Here is a 19241-nt window from a genome sequence, read left to right on the forward strand (position 1 = left end):
GTTATGGGGAGAAGACGGACCAGCCAGGGTGCAGTATAACACTGATGAAACATACAGCTTTCCTCTGGTTCTTTAATGCTTCCTCCCCCCACCACTATCATGACCCTAATTCTACCTTAGAAATCTGGCTAGACCAGAACATGCACATGGGTATAGATAAGAGCTGGAAACACAGGGAATACAGGACAGCTAAACTCCTCAGGACCAATATTGAGAATAGCCATACCAGGAGGTAAAGGGGAATTGGGGGGTGAATGGGGGAACTAATCACAATGACGTATCTATAACCCCCTCCCAGGGGTATGGACAACAGTCAAGGGGGTAAAGGGAGACATCGGACAGTGCAAGACATGAAAAAATAATAATTTATAAATTATCAAGGGTTCATGAGGGGATAGGGAGGGGAGGGGAGGGGGAAAATGAGCTGATACCAAGGGCTCAAGTTGAAAGAAAATGCTTTGAAAACGATGATGGCAACATCTGTACAAATGTGCTGGAGACAATGGATGTATATATGGATTGTGATAAGAGTTGTACAATCCCTCAATAAAATGAATTTTTAAAAAAACAACAAAAAAATGCACTATTTATATCTTTAAGTAATTGTATATGCAGCCTTATGTTCACATAATTTATCCAATTAAGAGAGCCATAGTCAATTCTCTTTATAGTTGGATTTTAGATTGCCATTCCTTTTATTTTTTTCAAAGAAAACCCCTTTTCCAGATACTATTCTTACCCATAGATCGTCTTCTCTCAGCTCTCTGCTTTGTGTAATTTCAAAGCTTACGTTTATATCACGGTTCAATCCTCATCCACCCAACCTGAAACCCTACCCTTCCCTAGAGTGACCATTGTTGTTGTGAGGTGTCATTGAGTCGGTTCTGTACAACAGAGGGAAACACCACCCAGTCCGGCACCAGCCTCACACTGTTCTTATATTCGATCCCATTGTTTCAGCCACTATCTACACCCGACTCACTAAGGGCCTTCTTTTTCACTGCCCCTCCACTTTACCTGCGTGAGGTTCTTCTCCAGGGACTGGTCTCTCCTGATAACATGTATAAAGCATGTAAGATGAAGTCTTGCCATCATTACTTCTAAGGAGCATGCTAGGCAGTTCCTAGAGATTTCTATTCCAATTTCCATACATTAATATGTACACCACCACGGCTTCTTAGAGGTTGTTTAGTTAAGGCTCAGGTTAACTAGACACTCCTGGGTAGAGGTGGAGTCAAAACTCTCAATCTTGGCCCAGCCTGATGACATCCTTGATGCTATAAACCTTTTGTACAAGAGCAAGATGAACACATGATATTTCTCTCTACCCATTTGTTTCTTTGCTTATTGGGACTCTGACGTTTCCACTGACGTTGGATCCAAGCAACTTTGCGCTCACCTGCTTGTGAGCTTCCTGTCTCCTGGTTCATCTTTCTGCATCACAGAACTGCTGTTAATGAGCCTTATCCATTAGCTTCGGACTTACGGGCTTGAATTTTATTGGGCTGATATGCTTTCTTGATATATAAATACTTCTTGACATAAAGCTCTGTCATATATAAATGAGTGTCTTTGGATTTGTTTTTCTAGACAACCTGGCCTAACACATAGATCAACTTGCTTCTGCCTATAGTTTACCATTCCAAACCTTCTGATTTCTGATGGGGAATGAATTGGTATGAGTAACTAGGAAATTCTAGAGGATTGGATCAGTGCTTGGAGGGGGAAAGACGGAAAGAACCGGCAAATTAGGGAACAGATATAAATGGCGCCATTTTATCATGATTACTTATGGTTCAGCCTTTGCAATATCATGAATAGGATTTTTATGCTACATTTAAGGATAAGCAAGTGTTGGAAAAATCTAATTATAATTATTGGCCATGGCTCAGTGAGAAATAAAATCCTGACATAGGCAACAGAAAATAGAAATGGAAATAAATCCTGGAGTCCAGCTGAGTCTCCAGGATTGAGTTCCCTTTTACCCCACTCGACCCAGCCTACAGCATCCCTAATGGCAGTGTCATTCTCTAGCCACAGTCTTCCTTCTGCCTCCCCTGTGAGCTGGGGGCTGGAGCCCTAAAACACTACAAGATGTGATAACACAGACTGAACACAATAGAGTGAAATATGTTGCTAGACAACTAAACTAGAAGCTGATTTTTGTTCCTCTTTTGTTGATTAGCTTTTATAGGAATTTGAATGGAGCATTATACTAAAGGAACGTTCTGATTTAATTTAGCTTTTGCAAACCTGTATTTTTTCTCATACTGCTGATTCTCCAAAGTCCTGTTTGAAGATCCCTGCAATGTAAAGAATGCTGCCCTATTTTCTATGAGAAGGCAAGACTAGAGAAATTAAGCATTTTGTTCACAATATTTTCACGAATACCTGAAGAATAGAAGGTATTTCTTTTGTGTAAGTGGAAAATTAACCATTGAGTTCATTTACTTATTTAGCTGCAAAGGAAGAGTGTGCTTAATACTGTAATTCCAGTCTGAACACAGGCTGGAGAGATGTGTGTGTGTGTGTGGGGGGGGTGGGGGTGGCAGAAACAAGACTGAAAATAGAGATTAAGAGTGGGTGGGGGTGGGGGGGGCACACAGATGACGCCTTCAGGATTGCCTACTACACTGAGGGTCCTTGGGAGCATAAGCCTGAAAGGTAGAAAGTCCCGAGGCATCTGTAAGGTTTGGAGATTTGGACCATTTACCACAGTCTTGTGTTTTCAGGTCCTGCTTTTTCTCTCCTATGAAACTGTGATTTAATGGGCTTAAAGAAAATTGGCTGGTTAGTTTTAGACATTGCTAAAATTCATGGGCACTCAGATTTAACTGTTAAGCACATGTAAATGCTGTTCGTTTCTGATTTCCTTTCCCTTTAAAGAAGGCCTTGGTTAGTTATTTTGACTAAATTTTACTGGATGCAAATTGTGATATGGGTGGGAATAGGAGCTCAGTGATAATCAGGCTACCTTTTTCTGAGCACATACATATTATGGGCTGGATCATTTAAATGCCTGTGTCCTCATTCTCACAACCATTACAATATGAAAGGACAGAGAATGCAATTTGAAATGGTTGTACAAAAGGACAAATATAACAAGGATTTGGCCATCCAATAACTCTGGTATGAATCCTAGCCACATGGCCTTGGGCAACTATAATTGAAGCTCTTCCTTAATATAATGAAGCCCACAATGACAGCTCCTGGAGCTCTTGTGGGAACTACATAATGTAACATGTGAAGTATCCACTCTACAGGCCAGCATCTAGGAGGAACTCAATAATTGACTAAATCACCTTTTTCAAGTTTATGATTCTTGTGACTAACCGAGCAGAAAGCTCAGAATTCCGATTCACAATCTGTGATCCTTGCAATATAAAAAGAATAAATGGTCCACTGAGCAATCCGAGGCCCACTAAGGCATCAGCAGGGCATCGTTGTATTTTTCTCCATTCACTACTATTACATGTGCTGTCAAATTTCCCTCTCTCTTACCTTAATGATATCGCTGAGCGATTTCACAGCTTTAGACTCCATCAGGCCTGGTCAGTTTAGAATGTCACCATCCTATCCTTTTTGGCAGTGACTTTGCAGTCCCTCGATTGCTATGCCAATATTTATGAGAATCACCTCCCCAGTCACATTGTGAAATCCCTTTCCTTCTCTGTCCACCCTTTTCCTCAAGTGTCAGACATTCAGATAGTCATCTGAGGAGGAAGAAAAGAGACACTACTGGATACAATTATGATATGGATGCGAATAGGAGCTTAGTGATCATAAGCAAGCTAACTATTTCTAAGCACATATTATGGGCTAGGCAGTTCTTAATGCATTTTCTCCCATTCTTACAACCATTTTAATTTAAAAAGACAAAAAATGTAACTTAAAGCTGTTGTGTAAATGACAAAGATGTTGGCATCCAATAATTCTGGTATGAAATCTAGCTATATGATCTTGGACAATTAAACGAACACTTTCCCTAGTGTAGTGAAACTAACCATTGCAATTATTATGGGGTATACACAGCATAACATTTAGACTGTAACCATCCTATATGTTTGCTGCTTTGACAGAGTTCCTGTCCAAATTTATTGTCACCCTTATCTAAACAAAGAGATGAGGTTGATATCACTTAACTCTTGCTGAGTATCAAACTAACACATAGAGCTTAACACTAAGCTCATTTATTACGTCAATGTTTACAGTTGCTTCAGGTCAGGATTCTGGACATGACTTAACTGGGTATCGGCTTAGTCTGGAATTGTTGCAAACAAGATGGCATCAGGCTCTGAGGTCTCATTTGAGGCTTGACTGGAGAACAAGAGTTGGTAAGATTGAGGTTCTTGAATCTCTACGATTGAGGAGTTCAGAGTCTTCCTGTCTGTTGGCCTGGTCTCCTATGTAGGAACCTTGCATGGGATCCTCTCAATATGGAGGCTTGTTCCTTCAAAGCTGCTAAGGGAGTGAACATGTCTAGTAAGAAGGCTGCCACCACCTGTGTAATGTAATCACTGAGTCCCATCTGTGTAATGGCATACTTACTGTCACTGGTGTCATATTCTATTGGCTAGAAGCAAGCCACAGAATAGAAAATGGTCACATTTAAGGGTAAAGATTTTTTTAAATGTAAAAGATTGCACACATATATGAGCATTAGGAAGCTGGACCCACAAGGGGTTATTTAGAGGGTAGGCCACAAAGGAATATATTAGAAATATAAAATCCTTCCAGGAAAGCCCAGTATCTTCAAGTCCTTCTGATGCGGAGTGAGCCTGTGGGACAGAGAAAGCCTCCACAGGTTAACTAGGCTACCACGTTCCAAGAAGCAGACTAGTACATCTGTCTAAAGGTTCCTGGGTTCAACTGCCCACTGTTTGCTTAGCGTCTGCATACTTTAACGAGGATGCTACCAGAGCTCCTAGCAGAACAAGGATCCATTGGTTCCACGTGAAGAGTTGAAGCTGAAAAAGGAACTCAGAGTTCCCTAGTTCCTCCATAAAACTATACAAGTCACCCTTTGGAATATTGGAAGTCAATCAACAAGTATTATACAATACGTAAGTCCATGTCCTTGGGAAACCCTGCCACTTTGCAGGCGGATCTGTTATCTTCTTGTAGGGAGGGAGAGGAATTGCTGCTTGGAGACATTGAATCCTATAAGCCCCTTTAAGGAATGGTTTGGCTGAACTAACATGGTAAGTTGAGAAGTAAGTGAGAAATCGAGACTAACTCTGTCAGACTGACAACCTACAGTGTTTCATAGTTGCAATTTATTAGCCTATGGTGGTGTGTGTAAGAGTTAAGAGTCAGGAAGGCAGACACTGCTAAGAATGTGACAATGTGAGAGTCAGGATGACAAACCTAGTGTTATATAGTTTGTCAAATATATAGAATCATGAGTATTGATGTTCAGGTTTTTTGGGTTCCTTATTTTTTTAGGAGGGTAGCATTTTGTCTGCCTAGAAGTCCACCCTTTGCATAATAATGAGCCGTTCTTTCTCTCTTCCATATTAAACACCTTTCTTCTACCTATTTCTCTTCCCCACCAGTCTTACACAGGGCTGGCTGTCTTTGGATCTGTTTCTGCTACTAAGACAGCACACTTGCTAGGAAATGATGTGTCATTTTGCCCCTTAGGGTTTCTTAAAGTATCTTTCTAGGTATAGCATTTTGAGTAATTATGATATCTATTGAAATCAAATACAACTTAATTTAAATGAAATCACAAACCAGGCAAATACCACATTTTTGGTTTAAAACAAGTATTCTCTATATCTATGACATGAATTTTATAATTTCAAATAAGTTATAATTCCTGTTTTTACTTTCTATTCTATATTTTCCTGTCCTTGATCTTTAGGTCATAAGTATTAAAATAAAGAGTATTTTATTAATACCTAATTCAGACTTTCTCCCTCAACTACAATTTTATACAACATAATGAATGCATGTTATTCATTCCGCTTGTTTCTGAATGAGGAATTCTTTAAAACTTCTGAGATCTTAAGAAAATAATACTAGCAAAACCTAGGAATACACTATTTGACAAAACTTAAGAATGCAATATGTAAGAATAAAAAAATTCAGAGGACCCTTCCATTTTTAACATTCATTTATATTTGTTTGAAACAACTAGTTTGATGTGCTATGTTTTTAATTAGTGGGGCTTCAAAAATTTAAATAAAAACTTAGTTCCAAATCATGCCAAATCAGAAGTTTATTTTATTGTCCAGTGATAAAAGGCCCTAACTATTAGCCACTGGAAAGAAGACAGAAGCCGCATGAGCATCTGCTTTAATTTACAGCGTTTGTTCTTTACTCTCAAGGCCACAACCTCCGAACATATGTGCTAACGTGTTCTGAGAAGAACTTTAAGCCAGAACCTGAATTCCAGTATTCTGAAGTTGTGAGCTAAGGCTGTTTCAAGTTAGCAACAACATTATGTATAACTCTTCTTTTATGTAATAGGATTCTGATGTTGTACCTTTATGTACGATTAGAATTTTAAAATATTACAATTCTCTTGACGCTGATTAGTAAAGTACAATCCACTCGAAGCCAGAAAAGTGTATTATAACACTTACCTGATTCACTGGCTATCCAAATTCAGTTTTTGACAGAATTTTATGTTATCAACATAAAGGTTGAAGTACAAAGTCAATGCCAGTCGCTATATCCTGATAATAGAAGTTTAAAGATGGATAGGAAAGAGGGAACCAATTACATGGAATTGTGTGTGACCTCCTCGCTGGGGGACAGACAACCGAAAAGTGGGTGAAGGGAGACGTTGGACAGGGCAAGATATGACAAAATACCCATTTATAAACTATCAAGGGCTCATGAGGGAGGGGGGAGCGGGGAGGGAGGGGAAAAATGAGGACCTAATGTCGGGGGTTTAAATGGAGAGAAAATGTTTTGAGAAATGATGTACAAATGCGCTTTACACAATTGATGTGTGTATGGATTGGGATAACAGTTGTATGAGCACCTAATAAAATGTTAAAAAAAAGAAAAAAAAAAGAAGTTTAAAGAGATAAGTGATAATAACAACCAGAGATACCAAACAAATTCATTGCCACTACCAGATATGGGAGGGTGAAAGGTCAGTGCTTAGTTTTCTCATGCAGGTGGCATGGGATGCCCTGTGGCATGTTAGATATTCTGAAATAAACCTGACTTTCTATAACAGAGTCATATTTACTACTGAAATCAGGTACAATATCCCTAACATAGCTAAGGTTATATCACCCAGTTAATAAGAGACAGTTAAACAGATAAAAAATAGTAGATAGGTAGGTAGGCATACATATGTATAATATATGTATATGTATATATGAAGGGGTAGTCCCCCAAAACCATTATTTTCAAAGCTATATATTTAAATTTTTTATATAAACAAAATTTTCACCTTCAAAGTACTCTCCATTACACTTAATACATTTGTCAAATCTGCTATTCCGAAACATTTTTATTTTTAATCATTTATTGGGGGCTCATACAACTCTTATCACAATCCATACCTATATCAATGGTATAAAGCACATTTGTACATTCATTACCCTCATCATTCTTAAAACATTTGCTCTCCACATAAGCCTCTGGCATCAGCTCCTCATTTTCCCCCCTCCCTCCCAGCTACCCCCTCCCTCATGAACACTTGAAATTTTATAAATTATCATTTTGTCATATCTGACACTGACATCTCCTTTCACCCACTTTTTTGTTTTCCATGCCACAGAGAGGAGGTTATATGTAGATCCCTGTAATCAGTTCCCCCTCTCTACCCCACCACCCTCCCTCGAGCCTCCCAGAATCGTCACTCTCACCACTGGTCCTGAAGGGATCATCTGTCCTGGATTCCCTGTGTTTCCAGTTCCTATCTGTACCAGTGTAAGTCCTCTGGTCTAGCCAGATCTGTAATATAGAATTGGGATCATGATAGTTGTGGGTTGTGGGGTGGGGTGGGGGGGAAAGCATTTAGGAACTAGAGGAAAGGTATATGTTTCATTGTTGCTACACTGCACCCTGACTGGCTCAACTCCTCCCCGTGACCATTCCGTAAGGGGATGTCCGGGTGCCTACAGATGGGCTTTGGGTCATCACTCCACACTCCCCCTCGTTCACAATGATATGATTTTTTGTTCTTTGATGCCTGATACCTCATCCCTTTGACACCTCGTGATCACACAGGCTGGTGTACTTCTTCCATGTGGGCTTTGTTGCTTCTGAGCTAGATGGCCACTTGTTTACCTTCAAGTTTTAAAACCCTAGATGCTATATCTTTTGATAATCAAATTTCTTCACATTTGCTTATGCACCGGCTTTGTCTACAGAGATTGTGTTGGGAAGGTGAGCATCATGGAATGCTAGTTTAATAGAACAAAGCATTCCTATATTGAGGGAGTACTTGAGTGGAGGCCCAATGTCCATCTGCTACCTTAATACTAAACCTATAAATATATGCACATAAATCTATATCCCCATCCTCATATGTAAACATATTTACATATGTACATGCATTTATTTAGACCTCTGTGAATGAACTCTTTCCTCTATTTCCTTTTACTTTCCTCTTGTCTCACTATCATGCTCAGCCTTCATTTGGGTTACAGTAATTCCACTCAGTTACATTACCCTTGATCATGCCCTACAAGGCCTCCTATACCCTCCTCACCACTGATTTGGATCACTTGTTGTTCCCTTTTCCCTGGGTTTGTTAACACCACTTCCTTCCCCCACCTCCCTCTGCCCCATGTCCCCCAGAACTGTTGGTCCCATTGTTTTCTCCTCCAGATTGTTCATCCAGCCTATCTTATTTAGACAGACCTGCGGAGATAATAACATGCACAAAAACAAGACAGAGCAAAACCAAGTAAAAAAATAAAACAAAGCAACAACAGCAAAAAGTCAATGACAAAACAAAACAAAAACACAACACAACAACTACAAAAAAGAAAAGCTTGTAGTTATTTCAAGGACTGTTTGTTGGCCTTTAGGAGAATTTTCCGGTCGAGTCTAATGGGGTGCCAAGCGCTGGCCCCAATGTCTATTTTTGGTATTCCTTGGGGACTTCGTTGCTCTGTTCCAGTTGCTGTTCTGTTGCACGCCCTTAGTGTTTTGCCTCAGTGTGGTGGGATCAGATCAGGCGCAATTCCCACACTGTGTCTCCAGTGTTGTCCCCTGTAGGGCTAAAGGTCAGTGAGGGATGTCGTGTCTCATAGTGGGGCTGGTCATATGGTCTTCTCTGTGGATTGGCTGCTCTGAGTGGTAATCTCGTCCTCAAAGCTTGGTGTGCCAGGATGTGTTACACTCTCTTCCTCCCCCTTCATTTGCTCCCCGTGTGCTCTGATCAGACATGTCCCTCTCCCTGAGTTGCAGCCTCCCTGCTGTCCTCTGACATAAATTCTTCTGGTGGGAGGGGCAAGTGTCCATGTAGTTGGGATTGGGGCCGGCCCCTCTGACCTCTCCACTGATTCCCTACTCCATGCCGGCATGTTGCATTCACTTCTTGGAGCATCTCCATAGGGAAAGAGCGACCAGACTTCAACCCAAACATTTTTCAAACTCATCTGTTTGGATGGCTGACAACACCTCCCTTGTTTTTTTCCTTCATCTCTTCTAAGTCGTCACATTGCTGTCCTTTCAAATCCCTCTTTCACAGAAACAAAAAGACGTCACACAGAGTGAAGTCAGGTGAGTGAGGTATGTGGGGCAAGAGGGACAGGCTGTTTGTTTGTTTTTTGTCAAAAACTGGCAGACAGATGGCGGCATGAACAGGTGCATTGTTGTGGTGGCAAAACCAGTCCCTTGTCACAAATCAGGCCTTTTTGTCACACGCTGTTAAGTTATCTTTTCAAAACCTCTAAATAGAAAGCTTGACTAACAGGCTGGCCTAGTGGAGCAAACTCCAAATGCACTATTAGTCGACATTTTCCTCTGTTCGAGAAATTAACAGACACTCAAAGTGAGGTTTGTCATTAATAGAGATTTCATCTTTTTGAAACGAGAAAAACACACGCACACTTAAATTTTTCCCGTAGTGCTGTCCTTGTGAGCTGTGTTCAACATCACAACAGTTTCTGCGGCTTTTTTCCTGAGCAAGAAAGAAAATCTCGAAGCTGCACGCTGTTCTCTTAAGTCAGCCTCTTAAGTTGCTTGATGCTGTCCTAATGGGAAAAACCCATACTATGAAAGCTCCACCTAATGGAGCTTTTGTCTGTTTTTTTTTCTATATACATGTGTATGTTACGATAAATATGTCTTTAGAATAAACTATTAATTGATACTTTGTATATGTATTTGAAGTTAATTAGTAGATATATTCACTGTTTGAAGTCCTGAAATGTCAGAAAAGAAATGAAATGAGTAATAAAAAATGTTGAATCTCAAATATATAGAATAGGTACTGTCATTCCAAGATTATTCCCTTAGGAACTAGAGTGCTTCCCCACTCATTTTCAAATGATGACTCAGGAGTGGTGCAATCACCACACAATATCCCACATAGACTACAGTTGACTTCTTTGGGAGTAGTAAGTAGGTGCCTGACACAATTTGGACATCACACAAAAAATTATTTCTTCAGATGTCGAAAATTTGAATTCAACAAGGAAAATTTAAATGGGCACAAGAGAAAGGATTGTTTTGGGATCCCAGCAAGTGCAGCTACATCCCTGTACTTGCTAAAATTTAGTTGTTTAGCACCTTCTTGGATTCCATTGGGGGGAGAAATCTTCCTTATCAAAATATATTCAGAGTGCCTTTCTGTCATTTGCAATCAAAGAAGCTGAAAAACAAACATTTTCTGCTAAAACAATTCCCTTGCTTACTTTGCCAGGGTAACTTCTGTTCATCTTCTAAGTAAGTAAAACTTACTATTCTTTCCTTAAGTACTAGGTCTGCCTGTTCATGTACCAACCCTGTCCTATCCACTTTATTCCAGTTACTAGTCCATATTATAATGCCTTTCTTTTTCATAATCTCTGATGAAGCAAGGGGCCATATTTATTGCAACCACTTTGTTGGGGAGGCAGGGTGTCTCTGGTGGTCTGGTGGTTACTCTTTGGACTGCAATCCACAGGTCAGCAGTTCCCAACCACCAGCCACTCTTTGGGAGAAAGATGAGGCTGTCTCCTACTGACAATGAGTCAATGTCAACTCATAGGGACCCTCTAGGACAGGGTAGAACTGCCCCGTTACATTTCTGAGACTCTCTATTTACAGGAGTAAAAACACCCCATTTTTCTCCTGAGGAACAAACAACTGGTGGTTTAGACCTGCTGACCTGCAGGATGGTGGCTCAATTCCACTCAGTCTGGGGACCTCAACGAGATCAGTTCTATCATGGCACAGGCTCACTCTGCATCATGGTGCACTTGACTGCAGCAAGCTTGGTGTGGAAGGCATTCATTCCAGAAATATTTCCTGAATTCAGTAAAGAAGGAAAAGAATGAGACATTTTTTTGAAATTTATGCTGGGTGTATTACATTCATTATATCAAGTATGTCAATTAAAGTATTAATGCAAAGTACAGGCTGTTGAATAAATACTATGCACTGTACTACCATTATTAATAAATTCAATTTTAAATATGTTAGTTAAGTAATACAAAATCTAGTAACCAATCTCTGAAGTGCAATCCTTTTCGTTTTTTTCTTTAAATTTCCAAACAACTCTTTCTGAACAACAATACTACCTAATTGATAAGAATGCAAATTTTTTTGGTCTGAAAATCAAAACATAACGTATGCCTTCTAAGTGTCAGGGAGCTAACTCAAAAAGAAAGAAAAGGCACATGGTAAATTTTCCAAGAAAAACAACACATTTAATTTTTTTTTTTATGAATTGAACAAAGCACACTCAGTTCACATAAGACTAACAGTTGTTCTCAACACCCGGGAGAAGCTGCCCTTTCAGTGAGCAGTTTGTCTTGATCTGAAGCCAAGGAAAACACTTGTACTTAGAAAACCTTGCCTCAAGTATTTCATATTTTTAGACATTTTCTGGGGGGTCTTTGAAAAATATGCTTTGTATACTATTGGGGGACTATTTATGATGATTCTTGGAAAATATTTTTATAAACAAAAGATTGTGAAATATGCTTCTGAATTGGATAAATTAAAACAATATGCCCAGCTTTGCTGGGTTTTACATGCTGCCTGTATTTGTGTGCATTTTTATATATAGGAGAACATAGTGAATTGATATTCTTCTTCTTTTGGTCATAACTCACAAAGGGTAACTGAATATTCATAGTTAGGGATTCATAAGTAAGAGACTGTTATGATATTTTACATGTAATATTTGACACTAAACAAGTCAAGTATGTCAGCTAAAAGATAGACTCTCTAGATTATTCACACTAACCTAAACCGTACGCCTCTCATTCAAGTTGTTCTGGCACAAAGTCTTACATATACATTACTTGTCTCCTGCCAGTTTCCATAGGGATACTATAAAAATATTAATTCAGTCTACAAATCACATTAATATGTTTAGAAAAATTGAATTGTGTATGGGATGTAATGTAACCTGTGTGGCCTATTTGTGCGGGTGGGTCTCAGCAATGATTCTAACTACAGCAGGAGAGGTTTGGGGTTCATTTATCCTCTCCCTCCCCCACTCCTCATTGTGCTCCTTTGCACACCACCGTTCAGCAGCTGACAAGGAAGACAAGAGAAGCTAAATAAGCTTGCCTTTATTTAGGATTTGGAGTAAAACCATTACTTGGCCAAATTCCATATTTCAAACATTAGGAGTCAGTGCAGCCCCAGGGCTTTTGCATTACTGAGAAGACCTGCCAGCACCTTGTCTTGCCTTTCCTCACTCACAACCTCTCCATCATCTTGTGCCTGAAGCTATCAAAGCTCACCTCTCCAGACCTCTCAATTCTGCCCAGGATGCTCACCACAAAAATTCCGAGACTTCTAGGTAGGTCTGTTCTAATCACCTAGATTCTAATCCACATAAGATTTTTCTCATCAACTTCTTTGATTCTTCTACTCTGTTACTGAGACCCTTTCAGTAAGCCTTTTGGAACTCAATATGTAGTATCAGAATAATATCTTCAAACCTAAAAACCTTTACCTTTATCTTCATGTTCTATGGAAAGGATTATCTGTACTCTAGACCCTGGCTCCCCTGAAGTTTTTTCACTTGGTCTCTGGGGACAAGAATGAAATGGGTGTTACTCTTTACAATCTCTTATTTTTCTATGTCAATTAAAAATATCATTTATCCTTGTACTTTTGGGAGGGGGGCATTGTTACTCATTCCATTACTACTCCTCTCGTAATTCTTAGTAAAAATCAGCTTCACTTAATACTCATTGCAATATCCTGAATTCTACGTGCCCTGAACTTTCCCCCAGAATACTCTCAGTCATTTTTTGTCATGGAATCACTTGGCCATTTCTTTAATCTGTCATTACTAACAACTGCAATAGGTGTGCAATCTCAAAGAGTGAACTAAACATTGTCAACTCATTCTGCCTCATAACATGATCCTGCTCCAACATTCCTTTTATTCTGCCGGTTTCTTCAATCCTTGGATACTTCCACATTGTAACCACCCCCAGCCCCGTTGTTCTTTTCCCCACTCAGTTTTAAGTAGATTGTTGTAACTGTTCCTTAAAATGTAGTCCAGGTTTCTTTTTCCATCTCCAATTTTTAAGTCATGTGTCACTGAAGTGCCCAAGCTCTCTGTTACCCAGTCAATTCCATCTCATAACAACCCTGTAGACAATACCTGAGGCTGTAAATCTGGATTATTCTATCTGCATTCCATTAAAGATGTACTTGTTTCTCTCTTAAGAACACCAGCAAAACACTCTTTTTCTATTTTTTTTAACTCATTTCCACTCTAGGTAATGCCCATTTCTCTGCTTTAAATTAAAGGTTATGTTCAATATATGACTCTACTTGGTTTCCTTCCCTATCCTTATAACTTATTCTTTTTATCTTATTCACATTATGACATTTATTATTTATATTTTTATCATTTTAATCTGCATTTCTAAGACTAATTGTTTTTAATGATTTTCCCTCTGTTTTCCTTCTTCACCTTTCTGCAACCAATTTCTTTGGATATGAAAACTGTTATCTTGCTTTTTCTCCCTTTTATAATGGTAGTCTCATCAAATAGTTGCTTTTATGTGATTGAATGACTTCACTCAGCATATCTTCCAACTCCATGTCATGAGATGTTTGACCGTTTCATCATTGTTTTTAGCAATGCATAGTATTCCATAGTATGTATGTACCAAGGTTGATTTATCCATCGCTCCATCTTCTTTGGAATATGAATAGTACTTTAATAAACATGACTATACATACATCTGCTATGTTTTTTCTCCTTATTTCTTTAGGGTATAAAGTGAGGGAAAGGGATGGCAGGTTCATAGGGTATTTCTATTTTCATTTTTGAAGAGTGACATGCAATCTATTCAAACATGGGTTTTGCCCTGACACTTGATGTAATGTGCTCTCTGTAGCTAACTCATATGCTTTGGGGTCCTAGTATAGTAGCACCATCATGACACAATTTATGGTTCTTGAAATATTAAAAACATAAAAAGAAAATTAATGCTGCAATACCATAGGAACCTTTATTATACAAAACATCAAAATATGAATATATTGTATCTCAACATATCTTTCATCCAGGACTGAAGCTGTAGTTTTTCATTTACACCACATCAAAATGGCATCTTTGAGGAACTCAAATTATTCTCCTTCAGAAGTTCTTTGAGTTTTAGAAATAAGTCTGCAGGGAGGAAATTGAAGCAATAGGGTGGGTGGACTAAGGAATCCCAACAATGTTTCCTTGCTACCCTTGAAGACTGAGCACTTGCAGATTTGCTGGGCTTTTGCTCACTAATTATGAAGTAGATATGCATGTTTGCATTTTCCTTACATCTTCATTGTAATTAGTCCCCAAGTTTCTGCTTTGCAATTTGGTCGGTTTCTCTTTGAAAACATCAGATTGCTTTGGATTTCTTCGACATCGTGTGTCCCTCCTTCTTGACCTTCATCACTAGTCAAGACTGGACACTTCCACCAATGAATGTTTGTGGTCTCAAGTTTCTGAAATTATTTCCATTCTCTCCATTCATGGCATGGATTAGCTCAACTAATTTCTTTATTTTAAATAGCCTTTACATTTTTACTGATTCATTCATATTTTTCTAAGCCCCATAATTCTCATTTCTGGTGACCTCCTTAATATCCCGATTGAATCTTAATATATCCAAGAGTAAGTTCAACCACCACACACATGGACTTCTCTAGATGGAATACACAAATGTAAAATTGACTACAGCTGCGAGAAGAAATGGTGGAGAAATTTAATATCACCAGGTAAAACCAGGCTAGGAGCTCATTGTGGACTAGACCATTGGTTACTTCCATAAAACTAAAGAAAATGAAAATACGTCCAAATGATGCAAGACATGAAGTTGAACCTATCACACCTGAACATAGAAAACATCTGAAGGGAAGATTGGCTGCATTGAAACTAATGACAGAAGACATGATGAGCTATGAGAAAGTATCAAGAACATAATTCATGAAGATAGGAAAAAGTCATTAAATAAGAAAAACAACAACAACAACAAAAAACAAGGTTTATGTTAGAAGAGACTCTGAAACTTGCTCTTAATCTCAGAGTAGCTAAGGCAAATGGAAGCAATGATGAAGTCAAAGAGCTGAACAGAAAATTTCAAAAGGCAGCTCAAAAAAACAAAGTCAGGTATTACCATAAAATGCATGAAGACCTAGAGTTAGAAAACTGAAAAGGAAGAACAAGGTCAACATATCCTAAATTGATGAAAGAACGCAAGAAAATATCTGAACCACAGTATGCAATATTGAAAGATTCTATGGGCAAATGTTGAAAGAACCAGGAAGCATTAAAAGAAGATAGAAAGAACATAGACTCACTAGAGCAAAAAGAACTACTTGATATCCAACTGTCTGAAGAAGTAGCGTATAAGCAAGAACCAATGGTAGTGAAGCCCAAGCCTCACTGAAAATATTAGCCCCAAACAAGCTTCCAGAAATTGATGGAAAATCAATTGAAAGCTTAAAAACAAGATGAGAAAACATTGGAAGCACTCATTTGTCTATGCTAGGAAATTTGTAAGACAACTACTTTGCCAACTGACGAAGAGATTCATATTTGTACCCATCCCAAAGAACAGTGACCCAACAGAATGCTCAAATTGTAGAATGATATCTGTAATATTACATGCAAGTAAAATTTTGCTAAGGATCATCCAACAATGGTTGCAGCATTAAATTGACAGGAAGATTCCAGAGGTTAAGGCCAGATTCATATGATAACATGGAACAAGGGATATCATTGTTGATGTCAGATTGACCTTGGCTGAAATCAGAAAGATATTTACTTCTGTTGCATTGACTATGCCAAGACACTCAACTGTGTGGATTTTAACAAACTATGGATAGCCTTGAAAAGAATGGGAATTCCAGAATACTTCATTGTGCTCATGTTGAACTTGTACATGAATCAAAAGGTAGTTTTGCTAACAGAACAAGAGAATACTGCATATTTTAACATCAGAAAATATGTGTGTCATATTCTCACACCATATTTATTCAATCTGTATGCTGAGTAAATAATCAGAGAGACTGGATTAAATGAAAAAGAATATGGTATCAGAATTGGAGGAAGGCTTATTAGCAGACTGTGATACCCAGTTAATCAAACCTTGCTTACTGAATGTGAGGAGGACTTGAAGTACTTACCGATAAAATTCCAGATGGCAGCCTTCAGCATAGATTACAGCTCAATGTAAAGAAAATCAAAATCCTCACAAATGGACCAACAGGTAGTATCCTAATAAATGGAGAAAGGATTGAAGTTATCAAGGTTTTCATCTTGCTTAGATCCACAAGCAATACCCATAGAAGCAGCAGTCTAGAAATCATTGCATAAATCTTCTTTAGAGGATTAGAAAATAAGAATGTTACTTTGAGGACCAAGTTGTGCCTGATCCAAAAAATGGTGTTTCCAACGGCCTCACCTGCATGAGAACGTTGGACATTGATTGGTTTAAATTATGGTGCTCGTAAAGAATATTCAAAGTTCCATGGACTGCCAAATTAACAAACAAATCTGTCTTGAGAAGTATAGTCAATATGCTCCTTAGCAGCAAGGACATGCTGCTAGAAGAAACAAGCCCACGGAGAAGGACCAGGCTTTGTGAAGTGGAGGGGCCATGGAAAAGAGGAAGACCCTCTACAAGAGGTTTGACACAGTGGCTGCAACAAGGGGTCAAACATAAGAACAATTGTGAGGCTGGCACAGGACCTCCCAGGATATCGCTTTATATTTTGTAAGGTCACTATAAGTCATTGCTGACTTGATGACACCCAACACCAAGACTAACCTCGATATGTCACCCCAATCTGTTTCTTTTACAATTATTTTCTTCATTAATGTCGATGTTATTATTTCAGCTGCTACACATCTTAGACTATAATTGTATTTCCACTTTATTTTCTGGGGAATGTCTATTTCTCCCCTCTGTCCTGTTGCCACCTCTTCCCACCATCTTCGTCTAAAACCCCATCATCTTACTCAGATATCCAAATTATAATAAAAGTTTTAAATTTTATTTTCCTGTTTCTTCTCTTGCTTTTGTGAATATTCTCAGTGCAACTGGATTTAAATATCTCAGTAATGTCCTAATTCACTAAGAGTTAAAGTTAAGAAATTCATGATCTCTAAGACCATATGAGGTCTCCACTTTCCCTCTCAGATCTTCTGACTCACCACGTTCCAGCCACCTTGCTATTAATATCTCTTCCTTAATGTTGACAGACTCTCTTCTGTCTCTAGCGCATGACGATTGCAGGGTTTTGTTTGCTTGTTTTTACCATTGGTGTCATCTTGAAATGTGCTCATGGCTGCCTTCTCTGCATCAGATCTCTATTCAAAATTATCATGTGAAAGTGTTTTCTGATCATCCCATTTAAGATTGCAATGTGTTCATCCCAAAATTTAAAAAAAACAACTCTATTGTCCTTGTTAGCGTTCATTACTGTCTAATGTAGTAAAGACATAATTTACTCTTCTGTGGGTCTCTAATATATCTTCTCATCAGAAATAAAGTCTGCAGGAAGGTAGGGTTTTTTTATAAGTTTGTTGGCTGCTTTATTCTCAACATCTAGTCTCACAAAGTAGGTGGTCTGTAGTTATTAAGTGAAAAATTTATTGACTGGAAGACTAAATAGCATATTGTGTGTTAAATCCCTAAGGCTCTTATAACAAAGTGCTATAAATGGTGGAGCTTGAATCAATTAAAATGTATTCTCTTAGAGTTCTGGTAATCAGAAAGCCCAAATTCAGAGTCTTGTCATATTCCTGCTCTCTCTGAAGTTTCTCGGGGAAGATCCTGTCTTGCCTGTCCCAGCTTCCAGGAGCCCTGGTGTTTCTTGGCTGGCGGTTGCAAGCTTTGCCTCTGTCTTCAGATGATATTCTCGTCCCTGTTTCTTGTCTGTGTCTCTTCCATTTTATAAGGATGCCACTCATATTTGATTGGAACCCACCCTACTCCAGTGTGACCACATGTTCTCTTCATAAGTGGTATCTCAAAGACATTGTTCCCAAGGAGATGCTGGAGGAAAGTACTTTCACACGTTGTTTGGGGGACACAGTTCAATCTCTAACAGGTGGTACCTGATTTGTATGCGAGGAAACCACTGAAAACAAGAAACACATTTTACTCTACTCGCTCCTCATCTGCAAATCTGTGATTCAAATGACTTAGAATAGTTCTCTAACCAATCCCCTACTGATTTATGGGTTACTATTTCTTAGTGTTCATAAGAATCAACACGTGTTAAAATACTTAGTCTTTTGCCCTGTTCACAGAGATCCTAAATCAGTTGGCATAGGATGGCTCCAAACACAATTCACATTCTTAAAAGTGCCCTAATTCATTTTGATATATTTATTATATATGTTTTAATCATTTTATTAGAGAGTCATACAACTCTTATCACATTCCATACATACATCAATTGTGTAAGGCACATTTGTACATTTATTGCCCTCACTATTCTCAAAACCTTTGCTCACCACTTAAGCCCCTGGCATCAGGTCCTCATTTTTTCTCCTCCCTCCCCCTCCCTCATGAACCCTTGATAATTTATAAATTTTGTCATATCTTGCCCTGTCCGATGTCTCCCTTCACCCACTTTTCTGTTGT

This window comes from Echinops telfairi, unplaced genomic scaffold, assembly GCF_000313985.2.
Source record: "Echinops telfairi isolate 266 unplaced genomic scaffold, ASM31398v2 ScPeMD7_6;HRSCAF=24_0, whole genome shotgun sequence".
Lineage (NCBI taxonomy): Eukaryota > Metazoa > Chordata > Mammalia > Afrosoricida > Tenrecidae > Echinops > Echinops telfairi.